The sequence below is a fragment of the Oncorhynchus nerka genome, linkage group LG4, assembly GCF_034236695.1.
Source record: "Oncorhynchus nerka isolate Pitt River linkage group LG4, Oner_Uvic_2.0, whole genome shotgun sequence".
Taxonomy (NCBI): domain Eukaryota; kingdom Metazoa; phylum Chordata; class Actinopteri; order Salmoniformes; family Salmonidae; genus Oncorhynchus; species Oncorhynchus nerka.
In genome coordinates, this window is record NC_088399.1 from 60,503,481 (window position 1) to 60,522,294 (window position 18,814).

Below are 18,814 nucleotides of genomic sequence, written 5' to 3' on the forward strand. Positions count from 1 at the left end.
GGACATTGGAATGTATTGCCCTGGCCACATCTGCAGTCCTCATGCCTCCTTGCAGCATGCCTAAGGCATGTTCACGCAGATGAGCAGGGACCCTGGGCTTCTTTCTTTTGATGTTTTTCAGAGTCAGTAGAAAGGCCTCTTTTAGTGTCCTAAGTTTTCATAACTTTGACCTTAATTGCCTACCGTCTGTAAGCTGTTAGTGTCTTAACGACCGTTCCACAGGCGCATGTTCATTAATTGTTTATGGTTCATTGAACAAGCATGGGAAACCGTGTTTAACCTTTCTAGAGCGTGAAATTCAAAAATATTTTATTTTATGTAACTTTCACACAAGTCCAATACAGCAAATGAAAGATAAACATCTTGGTAATCTACCCATTGTGTCCGATTTAAAAAATGCTTTACAGCTAAAGCACAACATATGATTATGTTACATCACCGCCAAGTCGAAAAAAACACAGCCATTTTTCCAGCCAAAGATAGGAGTCACAAAAAGCAGAAATATAGATGAAATGAATCACTAACCTTTGACAATCTTCATCAGATGACACTCATAGGACATCATGTTACACAATATATGTATGTTTTGTTCGATAATGTGCATATTTATATCCAAATATCTCAGTTTACATTGGCTCCTTACGTGCAGTAATGTTTTGATTCCAAAACATCCGGTGACTTTGCAAAAATACAAATAATAAACATTGATAAAAGATACTAGTGTTATTCACAGAATTAAAGATAGACTTCTCCTTAATATAACCGCTGTATCAGATTTCAAAAAAACTTTACGGAAAAAGCCAGAGGAATAGCCGCCATTTTGGAATCAACAAAGTTAGAAACAACACCATAAATTATATTCACTTACCTTTGATGATCTTCATCAGAATGCACTCCCAGGAATCCCAGTTCGACAATAAATGACTGATTTGTTCCATAAAGTTCCATCATTTATGTCCAAATAGCCACTTGTTGTTAGCGTGTTCAGCCCAGTAATCCATCTTCATGAGGCGTGAGCATTTCATCCAGACAAAAACTTGAAAAGTTCCGTTATAGTCCTTTAGAAACATGTCAAACTGTAACGGCTTTCTAATGGTGAAGGAGAGTCGGACCAAACTGCAGCGTGTCTATTGCGATTCATCTTTAATAAACAAACGTAACACACGACAAAACACTAACACTACAAAACAATAAACGAAACGAAAACCGAAAACAGCCTATACAAGTGTCTACTAACCTCAAACAAGGACATCAAGACACACAGGACAATCACCCACAATACAACCAAAGAATATGGCTGCCTAAATATGGTTCCCAATCAGAGACAACGGTAAACACCTGCCTCTGATTGAGAACCACTTCAGACAGCCATAGACTCTCCTAGAACACCCCACTAAGCTACAATCCCACTATACACACATACCAAAATCCCAAGACAAAACACACCACAATACAAAAACTCTATGCCACACCCTGGCCTGACCCAATACATGAAGAAAACACAAAATACTTAGACCAGGGCGTGACAGAACCCCCCCCTAAGGTGCGGACTCCCGAACGCACCTCAAAACAAATAGGGAGGGTCCGGGTGGGCGTCTGTCCATGGTGGCGGTTCCGGCGCGGGACGTGGACCCCACTCAATTACTGTCTTAGTCCCTCTTCCTCGCGTCCCTGGATAGTCCACCCTCGCCGCCGACCATGGCCTAGTAGTACTCACCCAGAACCCCACTGGACTGAGGAGCAGATCGGGACTGAAGGACAGCTCGGGACTGAAGGACAGCTCGGGACTGAGGCAGCTCGGGACTGAGGGGAAGCTCGGGATTGAGAGAAAGCTCGAGAGTGAGAGAAAGCTCGGGAGTGAGAGAAAGCTCGGGAGTGAGAGAAAGCTCGAGAGTGAGAGAAAGCTCGAGAGTGAGAGAAAGCTCAGGAGTGAGAGAAAGCTCAGGAGTGAGAGAAAGCTCAGGAGTGAGAGAAAGCTCAGGCAGGTAGATGGATCTACCAGATCCTGGCTGGCTGGTGGTTCCGGCAGATCCTGGCAGATCCTGGCTGACTGGCGGATCCTGGCAGATCCTGGCTGACTGGCAGATCCTGGCTGACTGGCGGATCCTGGCTGACTGGCGGATCCTGGCTGACTGGCGGATCCTGGCTGACAAGCGGATCTGGCAGATCCTGGCTGATCCTGGCTGACTAGCGGATCTGGCAGATCCTGGCTGACTAGCCGGTCTGGCAGATCCTGGCTGACTGGCGGATCCTGGCTGACTGGCGGATCCTGGCTGACTGGCGGATCCTGGCTGACTAGCAGATCTGGCAGATCCTGGCTGACTGGCGGATCCTGGCTGACTAGCGGATCTGGCAGATCCTGGCTGACTGGCACTTCTGGCGGATCCTGGCAGACTGGCGGATCCTTGCTGACTGGCGGATCCTGGCACACTGGCGGATCCTGGCTGAATGGCAGATCTAACTGATCCTGGCAGACTGGCAGATCCTGGCAGACTGGCGGCACTGGTGGCGCTGGGCAGACTGGCGGCGCTGGGCAGACTGGTGGCTCAGGCGGCGCTGGGCAGACTGGCGGCACTGGCGGCGCTGGGCAGACGGGTGGCTCAGACGGCGCTGGGCAGACTGGCGGCGCTGGGCAGACTGGCGACGCTGGGCAGACTGGCGACGCTGGGCAGACTGGCGGCGCTGGGCAGACTGGCGACGCTGGGCAGACTGGTAGCTCAGGCGGCGCTGGGCAGACTGGCGGCACTGGCGGCGCTGGGCAGACGGGTGGCTCAGACGGCGCTGGGCAGACGGGTAGCTCAGACGGCGCTGGGCAGACTGACAGCTCTGGATGCTTCATGCAGGCTGACAGCTCTGGCTGCGCTGAACAGAGGAATACTGGTGCCTCTGGAATGAGGGGCTCTGGCGCCTCTGGCATGAGGGGCGGTAGCTCTGACAGCGCCGGACAGGCGGAAGCTCCGGCAGCGGCGCCGGACAGGCGGGACGCTCGGCAGCGGCGCCGGACAGGCGGACGCTCCGGCAGCGGCGCCGGACAGGCGGGACGCTCCGGCATCGGCGCCGGACAGGCGGGCAACTCCCGGCATCGTCGCGGACAGGCGGGACGCTCCGGCAGCGGCGCCGGACAGGCGGGAGGCTCCGGCATCGGCGCCGGACAGGCGGGACGCTCCGGCATCGTCGCCGGACAGGCGGGATGCTCCGGCGCCGGACAGGCGGGACGCTCCGGCGCCGGACAGGCGGGAGGTTCCGGCAGCGGCGCCGGACAGGCGGGAGGCTCCGGCAGCGGCGCCGGACAGGCGGGAGGCTCCGGCAGCGGCACCGGACAGGCGGGAGGCTCCGGCAGCGCTGGACAGGTGGGACACACTGTAGGCCTGATGGGTGGTGCTGGCACTGGTGGTAATGAACCGAGGACACGCACAGGAAGCCTGGTGCGGGGAGCTGCTACCGGAGGGCTGGGGTGTGGAGGTGGTACTGGATAGACCGGACCGTGCAGGCGCACTGGAGCTCTTGAGCACCGAGCCTGCCCAACCTTACCTGGCTCGATGCCCACTCTAGCCCGGCCGATACGAGGAGCTGGAATATACCGCACCGGGCTATGCACCCGCACTGGGGACACCGTGCGCACCACTGCATAACAAGGTGCCTGCCCGGTCTCTCTAGCCCCCCGGTAACCACAGGAAGTTAGCGTAGGTCTCCTACCTAGCGTAGCCATACTCCCTGTGAGCCTCCCCCCAAGAAATTTTTGGGGCTGATTCTCAGGCTTCCTTGCCAACCGTGTTCCCTCATATCGCCGGCTCCTCTCTCCGGCTGCCTCTGCTCTCCTAAGTGCCTCCACCTGTTCCCATGGAAGGCGATCCCTTCCCGCCAGGATCTCCTCCCATGTGTAGCAACCCTTGCCATCCAATATATCGTAACATGTCCAATCCTCATTGTGCCGCTGTCTCTGCCTTTGTTGTTTCTCCTGTGGCTTCTGCCTGTTGACACGCTGCTTGGTCCGTTTGTGGTGGGTGATTCTGTAACGGCTTTCTAATGGTGAAGGAGAGTCGGACCAAACTGCAGCGTGTCTATTGCGATTCATCTTTAATAAACAAACGTAACACACGACAAAACACTAACACTACAAAACAATAAACGAAACGAAACGAAAACCGAAAACAGCCTATACAAGTGTCTACTAACCTCAAACAAGGACATCAAGACACACAGGACAATCACCCACAATACAACCAAAGAATATGGCTGCCTAAATATGGTTCCCAATCAGAGACAACGGTAAACACCTGCCTCTGATTGAGAACCACTTCAGACAGCCATAGACTCTCCTAGAACACCCCACTAAGCTACAATCCCACTATACACACATACCAAAATCCCAAGACAAAACACACCACAATACAAAAACTCTATGCCACACCCTGGCCTGACCCAATACATGAAGAAAACACAAAATACTTAGACCAGGGCGTGACACAAACGATGTATGGAATCAATCGTTAGGATGTTTTTAACATAAAACATCAATAATGTTCCAACCGGAGAATTCCTTTGTCTTCAGAAAATCATTGGAACGAGAGGTAACTCTCGAGGTGCCTCGGTCATGAGACCGAGGCACTATGCCAGACCACTGACTCAAACAGATCTCATGAGCCCCTTCTTTATAGTAGAATCCTCATTCAAGTTTCAAAAGACGGTTGACATCTAGTGGAAGGCCTAGGAAGTGCAACCTCATCCATATCTCAATGTGTACTCGGTAGGCCAAGCTTTGAAAATCTACAAACCCTTAGATGTCCCACTTCCTGGTTGGATGTTTCTCAGGTTTTCACCTGCCATATGAGTTCTGTTCTACTCACAGACATCATTCAAACAGTTTTAGAAACTTGTCTATCCAATACTACTAATAATATGCAAATATTAGCATCTGGGACAGAGTAGGAGGCAGTTCACTCTGGGTAAAAGTGAAAATGCTGCCCCCTATCCCAAAAAGGTTAAACCCTTTACAATGAAGATCTGTGAAGTTATTTGGATTTTTACGAATTATCTTTGGGTCCTGAAAAAGGGACATTTATGTTTTTGCTGACTTTAGTAGTAACTTGACATCTTGCCTGACATTTAAAAAAAAAATACTACTCTCTTTGGGCCTGTGCTAGAATGTATGCATGGGAGAGGGGATGAAGGTAGGTATTGGAAGAGGGGAGAGAGAGATGTTGGGTGAAAGAACTGACTGTTGTTTTCTCCCAGTTCTTTTATATGTCTTTATGATGCAGTTCATGAAAAGGGATGCTATTTTGCGGGGCTTTCGGGGTTGCATACACACGTACACACAGCAGTGATATGTAACAACTCATGTACACACAGCAGGATGCGGAGCACAGTCTTGGAAGTGACGGTCCCTGACGCAATCATCAGTCAGCGATAATTAGCCAGCGCCGATAGTTTTATCTCTGATCCTCAAACGAGCATCAGACACTCTCCCTGGAACCCTTTATCCCGGGACCGCGATGCTGGGGGGACAGAGATGAGAAGCGCACAGTTTACCCACTCAACAACCTGCTGCCCGGGAGAATAGAGAGAGCGAGGATATTTTGCTGGGCCCAGAAGCCTTCAGATCATTATAAAAAGTGGCGCTGGCCTCCTGAAGGACCATACACATACAGAAGGAGGTAGACTCTCAAGGAGTAAACCCAGGGGGAGGAGGAGGGGAAAGAAAGGAGGATGTGGGTAGTACTCTCTCTCTCTCTCTCAGGATATGTAAGTGAGGATCATCCTGATGTGGCGTATAATCCAGGAGCAAACAGAGATATCCACAGGGAAGGAAAAAAAGGGTGGGAAGAAGGTGACAGGTGTCGGAGAGAAGTTGTCCCTTTCCCTGTCTGTCAGTTAAGAATGCTCCCCCCTACAGCCCCCTTGCTAGTCGGGGGTGGCAGCCCCAGCGGGGCGGTGGTGACAGCACCTGATAGAGTTGTCCCCTTAATGGGAAAATATGATTGATGTGGCGCCAAACCAGCTGACAGCCCATAAAGGTCACATTAACTCTGACAGCGAGAAAAGGAGAGAGGGGAAAAAGAGAGGGAGGAAAGAAAGAGAGAAAGAACCAAGACAGCTGTGGAGAAGTACAGTGGAGAAATAGAACAGTCAAATAGCGAAAAAGAAGCAAGCTTGCGTGAAACATCATGAGGAATGAGCATATTGGAGCTATTTAGTTGATTTTGCGAGTTGTTGGGTTCTGTTATTGGGCAGAGTATGCTGACTGTCTGAAAGCGACCAACAGGGCATTGGGATGGAGGGAGATGTGATTGCCAATCACAAGCAGAAGCTGTTGGTGCAGATGTACCGATGTCCCCATGGAAACCAGTGTTGGTCAACGTGACACTGTAATATGGATGTACAAATGGTATTTTTTGCATGCAATTTTTTTGCATGCACATTGCATATGTGGTGATGGGTGACGGGTTTGTGTGTGCGGTACGTGTGTGGTGTGTGGAGCATCAAAGGCCCACTGGTCCTTGTCATTCCCTGGTCCTCCCATGTATTCAGACCCTGGCTACAGCCTGTCACTGATGCTGATACTACCGGGGGGTTCTGACTACACCTATTGGGGAGGAAGAAAGGATGAGCTGACTACCCTCGTTCTCACCTTCTACTTGTATGTTATGTCCCTCTCTGTTCCCCCCTCTCTCTGTCTCTCTCTTTCTCCTATTTCTTTCTCAGCTACTCACCTTCCCCTGTGTGTGTATGTGTGTGTGTGTGTGATGTGCGTGTCTCTGCCTCTGTGTGGGTGTGTGTGCGTGTATGTTTATCCTGCTCAGGGTGTTCCCTTCGTTCTCCTGCAGCTAGAAGCTGTTCCGTTGGTCACAGAGGAGACTCCCGGATCTCATTAACGTGTGTGTGTGTGTGTGTGTGTGTGTGTGTGTGTGTGTGTGTGTGTGTGTGTGTGTGTGTGTGTGCACGCGTGCTTCTGTCTTAAGCTTGCACACACATACAGTTTGAGGCATATCAAAATTCCTGTGTGTGCGCTTTTTTTCAGCTTGCATTCCATGTGCCAAGTAACTGTTTTTCTCAAAAATGTCGCGATTCACGCATTGCCACAGTGTGTGATTCTGAATGGCTTCAGTAACATGAGCCTTTGGTCCTGCTCCAGCTTACTGTATGGAAAGGAAATGAACAATCCCATTAGACAGTGAGTGGAAGCGTGTTGAATAATCTCTGATGCCAGATGGCTCTGAAGGCTGCCTCCTCTAAGAGCTCTCTGGCTGTCAGAGCTCAGCTTGTGCTCTCTCTCTCTCTCTCTCTCTCTCTCTCTCTCTCTCTCGCTCTCTCCTGGATTTCTCTTCTGACTGAATCATTTCCTGGGTGTGCAAGCAGTTGCCTGTGTGTGCGTACGCACACTCGTGTCCGTGCATGTGTGCGAGTATGTCCGTGTTTGCTCGAGCGCATGTGTGTGTATGTCAAGTGTCATATTAGTACAGAGAGCGTGGGAACCAGGTGCTGCTCCGGCCTTTGAGCATCGGTGGTCCGCCAGTATCGACGCTGGGAAATCAATGGACTCCTCGCAAAGTCGCTAACATGAAAGTAAAGACGTAATGAACCAGTAAAGAATTGACCTCCCATGCCAACTGGTTCCTTCAGAACATTTCTCAACGCTAATAAGGCTTCATTTCAACTCGATAAATATATATTTTCAACACGCATGTTGATACATCTCATCTAGGGTCCTGAGTTTTTCCATGTCCGATTTATTGGGCTGTCAGGAAAGACTCGTTAGGATAAATGCACAACATGAGCATTCATATGATCAACACAGAGTGCAGTCCTAATGCAAACAGGGGACATGTGTAGAATAGATATCTGTCCACATCAGACATGTGCATAGTTCTTCTGCCCCTCAGTGACTGAGATAAATCCCAACAGCAGGCAAGAGGGGGAGTCGAGGGAAAGTCTGTGAAAATCATTATCATAAATGGTGTGAAACAGCAGACAGCGAGCCAGTGTGAGATTCTAAATCTCTCTATTGTCTGTGTGTGGGAGTGATAGATAATCTCCACAATTCGGGGGGTTTCGTACACATTAGTGGGTCTGTGTGTGTTGGGGAAGCGAGACGTTTTATGATGTTACAGTTGCTTATAATTAATACTGTTTTCGAACCACCAAATTACACGCATAATTGTACTCTTAAGGAATATTAATTTGAGTAGAGACCAAGTATAGAGGGAACTAATGAAAGGTCCAATGCTGCCGTTTGTGTCTCAATCACAGGAGGTTGGTAAGCACCTTAATCGGGGAGGACGGGCCCGTGGTAATGTCAGGCCCATGGTAAACATGGTTTCCATGTGTTTGATGCCATTCCATTCTCTCCGTTCAAGTCATTATTATGAGCTGTCCTCCCATCAGCAGCCTCCACTGATCTCAATATCAAATCATTTCTGGGTAATAATTAAGTACCTTACTTTGATTGTTTTCAATTAAAATGGTTAAAAAAATGAACAAAAATAACTTCTTATGAAAGAGCAATTTCTCAAGCAAGAATTTTGCTAGGACTGTCATGGAGAGGTCTCAATGGGGAGTGGAAAACTGAAAACTAGCTTTTATTGTGGAGTGCTTCGGAATTCTCTTTCTTATTGATCTAATAACTAACTTATTGCCTGGTGATGTCACCAGGAAGGCCAAAACAGTATTAGTCCAACCTCATAGTTTGGAAATATATATAAAATACAGGAAATCATGTTTTTGACTGCACTGGGCCTTCTAAAAAGACTGAGCAATTATTGTGGGGTAAGGTTGACTTAACAGAAATCTATGATATGGAAGTTGAGTGACCTCGTACCACCTCGCTCTCACAGGTCCTATCCTTATGTCCATTCCCCATGATCCCCTAAGATTCCTAGGCGTGTGTGTGTGCGCGTGTGCGTGTGCGTGTGTGTGTGTGTGTGTGTGACCAGATATAATGAAGGTCTGAAAGACAAGGGAAAGAAAATATAATAGGTAGGGAGAAGGGCAGATAGGTAGAGAGAAGGGCAGACAGGTAGGGAGAAGGGCAGAAGGAAACAAAGAAAGAGGGAGGGAGGAGGGGATGGAGTGAAAGAGACGACCAGAGTGAAATGGGAAAAAGTGAGGAATATGAATGTCTGGAGCTCATTAACCAAACTCTCAGCCCTGTGACATCTCAGTTCCTCAATTACACCTCACTTACTTTCTCTCAGCTCATTCTTATTCCGATCACACCCACCATAGTAAATATTGACCCTCTCTCCACCTTACTCTCTCGCTCTCTCTTTCCACTTCTCGCCCAATCCCCACCTCCTCTTTCCATCCTCTCAATTCTATTCAGTTCAAAGGGCTTTATTGGCATGGGAAACATATGTTTACATTGCCAAAGCAAGTGAAATAAGCAAGTGAACTGAACAAGTAAACATTAGATTTAAATTTCCAATGGAATAGAGACATTTCAAATGTCAAATTGTGGCTACAGTGTTTTAACACTGTACAAATGGTACAAAAGGGGAAATAAATATGTATTTACAATGGTGTTTGTGCTTCACTGTTTGCCCTTTTTCTTGTGGCAGCAGGTCACAATTCTTGCTGCTGTGATGGCACACTGGTATTTCACCCAATAGATGTGGGAGTTTATCAAAATTGGATTTGTTTTCATATTCCTTGTGGGTCTGTGCAATCTGAGGGAAATATGTGTCTCTAATATGGTCATACACTTGCCAGGAGGTTAGGAGGTGCAGCTCAGTTTCCACCTCATTTTGTGGGCAGTGTGCACAAAGCCTGTCTTCTCTTGAGAGCCAGGTCTACCTATGGCGGCCTCTCTCAATAGCAAGGCTATGCTCACTGAGTCTCTACATAGTATTACGAACTGGCTCGTAGCCTGTTACAGAGTGGGGGACAAGTAACAATGGTGTATGTAGTCAGTAGTGTAAGTGAGTGGATGTGTGCATAGATGGTGATAATGAGGGGTGTTGTGAGGTTCCTAAAAGAAGCCCCAAAATGCCACAACAAAAAACAACAGTGTGTCTGCGAGTCTCTTCGATGTGTGGGAGAAAGGTGTATTTATCCATGGGACACACCCGAGCCCAGGTGTTTGTCATGGAAACTCTAATCAAGTGAGAGAGACTTGGATAATTCTTCAAACAGTCAATCTTTATTTGATATCGATTGAATTATTGCAATAATGAAGCTGGTCGGCGAACCACCCATAAGTGATTCGTTGAGAGCTCAATGATTCTGAGTTGGGTCTTGCCTTTATATAGCCCAACCTTGTTCCATAATAATCCACCACAACTGTCTCAATGTGTCAAACCAACCCGCATCTACTGGATGAGGTGGCCATATAATCGGAGTCCTCTGTGTTCTCCTGCGAGTAGTAAGAACGGGTTGTTCTTAGAATAGAGGATGAGGAGACACTTCGTTCGGAACAGAGACACCTCGTCACGAACATGCAGGTTTCAGAGTATAGAGGGTGGGGGTAAGAACACGAGATGTGCAGAGCCCTGGTAAGTGAGGTACATAGTTACGTGAAAACAGCAACTTACACAACCAGAGTAACAGGATTGTACATACCTATCATTTAAAGTAATGGTAATACTAATTCCCCCCATTTTGCTGACGACCCTCCCAGCTCCGCAAAACCAACGCCCGGTTAAGGAAAACAAGAGCGGTGAGAGAGAATTTGTAAGACAGAATGGGAGGGTCGTCACAATTGTCAAAGCTTTCCATAATTGTAGGTCAGTCACAGTAGTGAGGTAGACTAGATAAACAAAAAGAACATTCTAGATTGCTCCGTTTTTTTGTTCATTACTTGACACACTGGAAATAATTATATTTTTGTTTTCTCATGATTTGGTTAGGTCTAATTGTGTTGCTGTCCTGGGGCTCTGTGGAGTTTGTGTTTGTGAACAAGACCAGTTTGCTTAGGGAACTCTTCTCCAGGTTCATCTCTCTGTAGGGGATGGCTTTGTTATGGAAGGTTTGGGAATCACTTCCTTTTAGGTGGTTGTAGAGTTTATTAAAACCTGTTAGGGATGATGCGAATTTTCGCAGCTTTTTGTTAAAATTCACGCAACATTTCAAAGTCCTGCTACTCATGCCAGGAATATAGTATATGCATATGATAAGTATGTGTGTATAGAAAACACTCTGAAGTCTCTAAAACGGGTTAAATCGTGTCTGTGGCTATAACAGAACGTGTTTAAGAGTAAAAATCCCTGGGAAAACTGTTCACCAAAAACACAAAAAAAATATGAATCCGCCAGTCAATGTATTGTTTAAGGCGAGAGAAAATAGATGAGGATCCGATTCGAATCCCTACAGCTTTCACACGATGTCGCCAGTACTGGCATTTCATGGCTGCTTTATCCTTGGTGAGATGACGTATAGGCACTTCCTGTCTTGGGGCGCACCGCGGGATGTTATGAAAGTGAAAACATGGACGATGATTTCAAGACTTGCTGCTGTCGAATACAGATCGCCCCGTGATCAATTTTATAGATTATTAACGTTTATTAATACCTAAAGTTGGTTTAGAAAAGTAGTTTGAAGTGATTTGTAAAAGTTTATAGGCAACTTTTGTAATTTTAAAAAGTGAAGTTGCGTCTTGTAAAGGGGAATTTTCCTGGATCAGACCGGCCTTCATAAAATGACATTTTGGCTATACAATGACGGATTTCATCGGGAAAAATACCCAATTGTGATGTTTATGGAATATATAGGAGTGCCAACAAAGAAGCTCGTCAAAGGTAATGAATGTTTTATATTTTATTTCTGCGTTTTGTGTAGCGCCGGCTACCGCAAAATCTTTTGTTTAGGTGTCGTTCAGGTATTTTGGGGGGTGCATGCTATCAGATAATAGCTTCTCATGCTTTCGCTGAAAAGCATTTTACAAATCTGACTTGGTGGCTAGATTCACAACGAGTGTAGCTTTAATTCAGTACCTTGCATGTGTGTTTTAATGAAAGTTTGAGTTTTATCGAAAACTATAGGTGGCGCTCTGAAATTTCCGCTGATTGATGTTCCTGCACAGGAACTCAATTCCGCATCATCCCTAAGAGGTCTCTTTTCTGGTTTTGATAATTAGCGGATATTGGCCTATTTCAGGTCTGCCTGCATTATTTTGTGTTTTACCTTGTACACAGAGGATATTATTGCAGAATTCTGCATGCAGTCTCAAGTTGTTATTTTTTTATCGCATTTTGTGAATTCTTGGTTTATGAGCAGACCGCAGACCTCACAACCATAAATAGCAATTGGATCTTGATAAAATAATGTATATGTTGAAAGATAATGATAAAATAATTCCACTCTGAAACCTTATAACTGTATGAAATTGATTAGAATCATAAAATTAAAATCTGATGATGTGTGTAGTTTTAGTCAGAATTAGGTTGGGACAGTGGGGCAAAAAAAGTATTTAGTCAGCCACCAATTGTGCAAGTTCTCCCACTTAAAAATATGAGAGAGGTCTGTAATTTTCATCATAGGTACACTTCAACTATTAACCCCAGTGTTAATCTGCAAAATTGTATTATTCACCTACCTCCTCATGCCTTTTGCACACATTGTATATAGACTGCCCATTTTTTTCTACTGTGTTATTGACTTGTTAATTGTTTACTCCATGTGTAACTCTGTGTTGTCTGTTCACACTGCTATGCTTTATCTTGGCCAGGTCGCAGTTGCAAATGAGAACTTGTTCTCAACTAGCCTACCTGGTTAAATAAAGGTGAAATAAATAAAATAAAAAATAAAAAATGACAGACATAATTGAATAAATGAATTTATTTGCAGATTATGGAGGAAAATAAGTATTTGGTCACCTACAAACAAGCAAGATTTCTGGCTCTCACAGACCTTGTACGTGAAATGTCAAAATAATAGTAGAGAGAATGATTTATTTCAGCTTTTATTTCTTTCATCACATTCGCAGTGGGTTAGAAGTTTACATTCAATTAGTAGTTGGTAGCATTGCCTTTAAATTGTTTAACTTTTTGGGTAGCCTTCCACACGCTTCCCACAATAAGTTGGGTGAATTTTGGCCCATTCCTCCTGACAGAGCTGGTTTGTAGGCCTCCTGGCTCGCACTCACTTTTTTTTCAATTCTGCCCACAAATTTTCTATAGGATTGAGGTCAGGGCTTTGTAATGGCCACTTCAATACCTTGACTTTGTTGTCCTGAAGCCATTTTGCCATAACTTTAGAAGTATGCTTGAGGTCATTGTCCATTTGGAAGACCCATTTGCGACCAAGCTTTAACTTCCTGACTGATGTCTTGAGATGTTGCTTCAATATATCCACATCATTTTACTGCCTCATGATGCCATCTATTTTGTGAAGTGCACCAGTTCCTCCTGCAGCAAAGCACCACCACAACATGATGCTGCCACCCTCGTGCTTCACGGTTGGGATGGTGTTCTTTGGCTAGCAAGCCTCCCCCTTTTCCTCCAAACTTAACGATGGTCATTATGGCCAAACAGTTCTATTTTTGTTTCATCAAACCAGAGGACATTTCTCCAAAAAGTATGATCTTTGTCCCCGTGTGCAGTTACAAACCGTGGTCTGGCGTTTTTATGGCGGTTTTGGAGCAGAAGCTTCTTCCTTGCTGAGCAGCCTTTCAGGTTATGTCGATATATGGCTTCTTTTACTGTGGATATAGATGCTTTTGTACCTGTGTCCTCCAGCAGTTTCTCATGGTCCTTTGCTGTTGTTCTGGGATTGATTTGCACTTTTAAAACCAAAGTACGTTCATCTCTAGGAGACAGAACGCGTCTCCTTCCTGAGTGGTATGATGGCTGCGTGGTCCCATGTTGTTTATACTTGCGTCCAAATGTTTGTAGAGATGAACGTGGTACTTTCAGGCGTTTGGAAATTGCTCCCAAGAATGAACCAGATTTGTGGAGGTCTACAATGTTTTTTCTGAGGTCTTGGCTGATTTCTTTTGATTTCCCCATGATGTCAAGCAAAGAGGCACTGAGTTTGAAGGTAGGCCTTGAAATACATTCACAGGTACACCTCCAATTGACTCAAACAATGTCAATTAGCCTATCAGAAGCTTCTAAAGCCATGACATCCTTTTCTGGAATTTTCCAAGCTGTTTAAAGGCACAGTCAACTTAGTGTATGTAAACTTCTGAACCACTGGAATTGTGATACAGTGAAATAATCTGTCTGTAAACAATTGTCGGAAAATATACTTGTGTCATGCACAAAGTAGATGTCCTAACCGACTTGCCAACACTATAGTATGTTAACAAGAAATTTGTGGAGTGGTTGAAAAACGAGTTTTAATGACTCAAACCTAAGTGTATGTAAACTTTCGACTTCATCTGTATTCTTAGCCAAATCCTAATTGGTATGTCACATTGTATGCTCCTTTTGATGCGTAGAAGGCCCTTCTTGCCTTGTCTCTCAGATCGTTCACAGCTTTGTGGAAGTTACCTGTGTTGCTGATGTTTAGACCAAGGTATATATCATTTTTTGTGTGCTCTAGGGCAATGGTATTTGTTGTTCTGGCAACTGGACCTTTTTTTAAACATAATTATTTTTATCTTACTGAGATTTAGGTCTGACGGAATCTGTGCAGAAGATCTAGATTCTGCTGTAGGCTCCCCTTGGTTGGAGACAGAAGCACCAGATCATCAGCAAACAGTAGACATTTGACTTCAGATTCTAGTAGGGTGAGGCCGGGTGCTGCAGACTATTCTAGTGCCCTCACCAATTCATTGATTCTCTCTCTCTCTCTCTCTCTCTCTCTCTCTCTCTCTCTCTCTCTCTCTCTCTCTCTCTCTCTCATATTGATGTGTCTCTCTTCCACTCCCTCTCTACACCTCCTCTCTCCTCCCCCTGTGCGTCTAGACATGATAGACCATTAGATGAGCTCACCCAATTCCCCCGGCCCCCATTCGGCATCAGCAAAAACGACACTCGTCAAACATGGCATGCGATTAGTGACTTTCTCTGTCTTGGCACTTGTTCCCCCTAGTCTCTCTCCTCTTCTCTCGCTCCTATTTTTTTGAGAGGTCTCCCTTTGGGTTTGTTTGCTGGGTAGTTGTGATAGCGGTTGCCTGCAGGAGAGTAGAGGGAGCGGTGGGTAAATGACAAGTCTAAATGAGCGAAAATTAAAAAGGCAGCGGAGAACTATCAGTCTTTTAATAAGGCCCATGTTTATCGCCGTTGGCAACGCCAAGCCACCTGCTGTTGTTGTGTTGGGAGGGTGGGTGGGTGGAAGGAGCGGGCATGGAAGTGGCATCACACTTTCCTGCCAGAGAAGCGTGCAGGAGGCAGTCAAGTGGAAGAAGAGAATGCATGATTTACCCTGTGGCTAGATACCTGTGTGTGTGTGTGTGTGCGTGCGTGCGTGTGTGCGTGCATGCGTGTGTGTATAGACATTCACAAACATTCTCTTGTCAGAGGAGGCTGTTTTGGTGTTGATGATGATGTGTTTTCTTGTATGCCAAATATGCCAGATATTGAAGTAGTGGGAAGCCAGAGGGAGGTGCTCATTTTGGAAGTGGGTTGCTCTTCTGACCCTTGAGCAGACCTTTGCTGACAAGTACCAGACCTTCATGTCATGCCTGAACAGCCTTAGTTATCAGTGCAAGCTTGTGTTGCTGATATTCTGGAGTCTCGGCCATGTAAATAGTACGTGTACCTGGCCTTCAGATTGCAGGCCTGCATTACTGTGATGACAATGTCAAAGTAGCCAGAAAGGCACTACTCCGTGTTAGCGGTCATGGGCAGCCTTGCTGTGTGGAGAAGGAGGTGCCATCTGTAGTGTCCATATAAGGACACAAGGCGAGACCCAAATGCAGACACAGTAGGCAGAGATGGTAGAGCTCCGATATTTATTGTAACAAAGGGAGTAGGCAAAGGCAGGTCGGGGACAGGCGAGAGTTCATAAACCAGGTCAGAGTTCAAACAGTACCAGACAATAGGCAGGCTCGAGGTCAGGCCAGGCAGGGGTCAGAAACCAGATCCGAGTCCAAAACAGTACAAAGGGATAGGCAGGCTGGTAGTCAGAACACGCAGAGGGGTCAGGCAGGTGCAAGCAAGGAAAACCGCTGGTTAACTTGGCAAACAAGACGAACTGGCACAGAGAGACAGGAAACACAGGGATATATACACCGGGGATAATAAGCGACACCTGGAGGGGGTGGAGACAATCACAAGGACAGGTGAACCAGATCAGGGTGTGACAGTCCAAATATTTGTGTCCCTTGAAATGTACGAATCCTTCTCGACTGTAATGTGATTTGTGGCTTCAAATAAAATATTTTGTGTGCATGCATGCTGGCGTGAGTGAGTGTACCTGCATATGTGTGTGTGTGTATGCGTGTATGTATTTACAGATTTACAGGATTTACAGAATGTTAGCTACTATAGAATGATTTGAGCCTCCATTTAAACCCCTAGAGGGTTTAACATAATAGAAAGAAAGATCCCCATCAGAATCCGTCAGTTTAAGCAAGAGATATCTGCTGGGCTTTTTTGCATGGGCTGCGCCTCAATCCACCACATCCACCTACGGCAGCCTTCTGCGTCTGCGGTGGAAGGATGCAGAGCTACAGTGCTGTTCATCAGACCAGGAGACTTCCCGAAAATTGGTCTTCTCACGAAAACGTCTGTAGCATCCCGAACGGTTTGGCCTACAAAACTAATATGACCACTCAATAGAAAGGGGAGACTCTACAAATGAAAGGGTAACCAATACAAATGAGTGGAAGTATGGAGGTAGTTTTGTGCCAACAACAATAAGGTGTTAAATATGTGTAAAAAATATATATTTCCTGAGCTTTCTTCTATCTTCCAGTTATAGGGCAGATACTTCAAAATGTTCTTCCTTGTGATTTATTTATTTTGATACATAAAGGGAGAGGAGAACTTGAGAAATGCATGCACTCTGTACAGTGTCTGTGGGTGGGTGGGTGTGTGTGTTCGCGTGAATGCGTTCCTGTCTGTTTTATTGTCTTGTCCTACAGCTGTCCATATTGACGACCACTCTGAGATGAAAATGTGTCTTTGAGCATAATCAATGATGGGCCATTCATACTACGGACACGTCCTGCTTCCCAAATGGCATCCTATTCCCTTTAGGGTGCCCTACTTTTGACCAGGGCCCATAGGGCACTATAAAGGGAATAGGGTGCCATTTGGGACAAAGTGTGTATGTCCCAGTCACTGGGAAGAAAAGCCTATTAGATAGATAAAGTCCAGTGGACACAGTAGAGAGGAGATCAGGTCAGGTAATCAGTGATCTGTGCCCTTACATCCCTAACAGAGTCACAGTGGTGGTAAAAGCAGTCCGGTCACCCGTGATGCAAGTCAGTATTCGACTTCCATCCACGTCTGAGGACGTTAGGAGAGGACATGGAAACCAGCCACTAGGGGCAACAGTGAGCGCTGTTACCTTCAAGTAGGTTTTTGGTTTTTGCTATGGCGTAGTGGATGGGCATAAGCATCTGCCTCTGATTCCAAAGATTGTAAATTCAAATCCAGCGATCAAAAGTTGTTTTTGAGATTTTTGTCTTAAGCCTATCCCTATCCTTAACTCTTACCTTAAGCATTCAGTGTTAATTCCTAAACTTAACCCTAACCTTAAAAATATAGAGTTAATGACTAAACTTAACTTTAAACACTTAGAAATGTGACGTTTGCAACAACTTTGAAATTTGATGTTTGAAAAACGTGGATGAACATCTAATTCTGACATGAGACTGTGAGAGCTAGTCGGGTAAAAGACTCCATTTGAGCAGTCTGGTTCTGGTGTGGAGAGCTGGCTGTGGTAGCATCTTTATTAATTCCCCCTCCTCCCTTCCTCCGCTCTCAGTCCCTTATTCCGTCCTACCCTTATGGGATCCCCTGCATTAATTATTCATTCTAATTTGTTGATTAATTCTGCACGGCTACCCTAACTCTCCCTCTTGTCTCGCCCTTCCTACCCTTCTGACTTGCTCTCTTTCCTTCTATCTCCGGTTCCCCCTCCTTTCCTTTATACCTCCCTCTCTCTCTCCCTCCCTCTCATCTCTCCCGCTCTCCATCTCCCTCCCTCATTCTCTCTCTGTGTGACAGGATCCATTAGGATGTCTCTCATGGCTCGCCTGTTCCCCTGTAATAGATGACCTCACACGAATATTAATGTTCTGTAACATTAACAATATCACATCTTATTCTCCGGTTCCCCGCTCCCCCACCATACTATACCCTCTAAATACCCTTCAGTGCTCTCTCTCTCTCTCTCTCTCTCTCTCTCTCTCTTGCATACTTTCTTTCTCTCTCTCTTGCATACTTGCTCTCTCTCTCTCTCTCAACTAGAGTCCATGCACACAATGTAATCAAAATTCTCCATCTATAAATCTTCAGTTTTGGAACATTTCGGCTTCCCACTGCTCAATGAAAATAGCCTTCATTCCTACCGGAACAAGACGAAAAACGCAAAAAATAACAACATAACTTTGTCTCCAGTCTGCATTCAAGCAGCACTTTGCAGCTGATTCTGACCAGGCTAAAGAAATTACAAGAGCATTAGGTATGTTTATAGCCACGGATATGCGCCCATTCTCGGTGGTTGAGAAGAAAAGCGGGTTTAAATACCTCGTTAAAGTGCTCAAGACACCTTACGAACTTTGCGCTCTAGCACCCATATCAGCAAATAGGTAGTACCCGCTCTATATAAGCGAGCTAACTCTTTTTGACTCTATGCACACACACTGGACTCTCACACACACATACTTACACTGACACGCCAACACATACACACACTCTCAGTCAAACAGAACATGTACTCATTTGCAATACACACACTTACACACCAATGGAGGTTGGTGCAG